The sequence below is a fragment of the Morone saxatilis genome, unplaced genomic scaffold (assembly GCF_004916995.1).
Source record: "Morone saxatilis isolate NCDOM2014 unplaced genomic scaffold, NCSU_SB_2.0 Contig5, whole genome shotgun sequence".
Taxonomy (NCBI): Eukaryota; Metazoa; Chordata; class Actinopteri; family Moronidae; genus Morone; species Morone saxatilis.
In genome coordinates, this window is record NW_023340095.1 from 8,918,056 (window position 1) to 8,921,159 (window position 3,104).

The window sequence follows — 3,104 nt, forward strand, 5'->3', positions numbered from 1 at the left end:
AGCACACAGCCCTGTGGGACACCGGTGTTCAGGGTTAGGGTTGAGGAGGTGTGGTTGACTAACCGAACAGATTGAGGTCTGTTGTTTAGAAAGTCCAGTATCCAGTTGCAGAGGGAGGTGTTGATGCCAAGGTTGCTGAGTTTGGTGATCAGACCGGAGGGGATGATGGTGTTGAATGCTGAACTGAAGTCAATGAACAGCATTCTCACATAGGTGTTACTTTTATCCAGGTGGGAGAGGGCGGAGTGTGGCACTGTAGAGATGGCATCTTCTGTACTCCTGTTCTGGTGGTAGGCGAATTGGAGGGGGTCCAGTGTGGGTGGTAGGCTGGTTTTGAGGTGAGCCAGGACCAGCCTCTCGAAGCACTTCATGATCTCTGGTATGCGCCGGAGATCGCCAATAAAAGTGTCCAGGTTATGAGTTTGAATGTCCAAAAGTTCCTGTCGGCTGTAGGAGATGTATGCAAGACTGTTCTGAGTGAACAGTCCTGAAACAAAAAGGCAGATAACTACTAATTTGCAGAATCTAGAGACGCTGAGCCTCGCATTGCACACGTGCCGCCATCTTGATGTAAATGTTACCTAGAGAGCCACAATTTTCTACAAGCTTGATCTGTGTGCTTATCATGAATGGAAGACGTTCTTCAACACCCCTAGTGAGCAATATGAGTATCTAGTATTGCCATTTTTGCCAACATTCACAGTTGTACCTGTTGTTCTCTTTGCCTGGTTTCTCAATGGATCCTACCCAGGTGAAAGCCATGGTTAACTGACCTCAATGAACATCAGTTTAACTGCTCCACTGGTCCCCCCCCCCAGTCACCATAGCAGGAGTGCAACTGCCGGTAGTCATTGCTAACAGAGCTAACCATGAGCAGCTCCTGTCAGACTCTTCGTGTCCATGCTGGAAACACAGAGAGTTTGCTGGAAGTTTGATCACATTTACAGCTCAGAGAGGCTAACTCTCTGGTGTCTGAGGCAGAGTGTCAGGCTACCACTACGTAGCCACAGATGTGGGTCTTATAGAAGCAGGGGTTGGCTGGTGACAAAAGCTGCTAGAACATACGGCACCTGCCTCCAGATCAACCAGTAGAAAAATGTAATTGTAATATTAAGCAGAGGGTTGAACTGGCCTGGTAAAAAGAAACTGGTCCTAGAAGTCTGCTAACTGTCTCTATGGTCCTGGTTCTGTCAGGTCATGCCTTTTAGTGTGGATATTCATCTGATCTCACCTGCCATCCTGGACACACCCATGAATTCCTGCTGAGACCTTTTTGGTGGCCCACCATGGACGTAGATGTGCATTATTTCGTTCCCCCGCACTTGTGCAAAGAATAAGACCACCAGACATGCAGGGCCATTTTACTTCCTTAACTAAGTTACCCTCTTCTGTGGAGACCGCTGAGCTTCTGGTCCAACATATCAGGGATCCCAGTTTGGTGCTCATTTCTGGAGTGTCGTTCAGCTCCTTCCCTAGGTTTTATTGCCAGTCTGTCTTCAGGTTCCCACCTGCAGATCAACGGTCTGATGGAGCATGCTAAGCAGGATTTGGAGACCAGCCTGCGTTGTCTCGTCTACCCCTAACCCCTCCTCTTGGAGTCAGCAGTTGACCCAGGTGACATACTCTCATAATTCCTTGCCTTGTTCTGCCACAGGTCTCCTTTTGAAGGTGTCTTCAGTTACAAGCCAGCTCTTTTACCATTTCAGAAGAAGGAGGTTAGTGTTCCATCTGCCCATTCAACAACCACTGTTACCAAACCTAGAGAAGAGCACATTACAACCTGTTTTGCAATCCAGCTCCCCGTTACCAGTTTGCCACCATTTCAACTGTAGGAAAAGGCTGCGTGCGCATGTATACACACACACACACACAAACACACACTATGGCCTTATAAAGTTGCTATGGTGAACATGTCAGAGATGTCTTGTTCATACATGCAGCAGACACACAGTATTTATTTTAATTCCAAAATGCAATTATTGTGGCTTATGGTCTATCCTATAGAAAATATTAACATTACACATTTCACTCTCTTAGTATTGAGCATTTTGTCACCATAATATTGACTTTATATTAGATAAGATTAGATTCAACTTTATTGTCATTGCACAAGTACAGGTACTAGGCAACGATATCCAAGTGTGGTGTGGCTGAAACGTTATGTTTTAGATTATCAAGAGAGAAGGCGTGTGTTTCTACCTCAGAACTGGATTTAGAGCTATGATTTGCTGAGCTAGCAGAGGTTTATAAAAGCCATGCAAAACTCTAGTGAAAGTTCATGCCTGCAGTTACAGATTTCAGCCAACCCACCAACAGCTTTCAGGGAAAGCTTGACTCATACCCAACATTGTGGCCTGTTGGCAGATTTCAGAGTTTCAGTCCAATACTCTGGGTGCTGCTGAAACTAAACAAAATACTTTTTCCTGTACTATTGTTTATCTCTACACGTAAATAAATGTTCTTATTATACAGCAGCTGCCCGTAGGCCTTTTTGTGTGGGCATTTTATTTCACTAAAATAAAATAAAATGTATTAGTTGCTTCCCCAATCATTGTTGATGACAAAACAGTTTTGGGGGTGGATAAACGTTTTCGGCTTCTGAGGGGGGCATGACAGAAAAAGTTTGAAAGGCAATGCATGTTACAATAGGTATTTTTCTTATTTATTCTTTCTTATAATGAATTTAAATGTTAGTGTGATAATATTGTCATTCATTCAGTTTGGTTTGTGCTTGGGTGTAATATTTTTTTTAGATTCTAGGACAAACTTTAATTTTACTAAAGTTGATCATCACAGGAAATAAGGAAAAATTAGCGGTTGTATATTACTAATGTAGTCCATTCAATTCTCGACAACTTGTTTAGTAAAAAAAAAACAAAAATCCACATCACTTTACACATTTTTCACACATTGTATGAATTTAAGATGTGTGCAAATTTCAAGATAATCTTTTGTCTATAAATTTTAACCACACTGGAGACATAATGTTTTTTTTCTAGACAGCAGAGATAGTCATCCTTGCTCTAAACATTTATTTTTCGATTAAACAGAAATCTTTTACAGGATTGTTTTATCTTGGGTAGGTTAAATCCATACATAAAGGG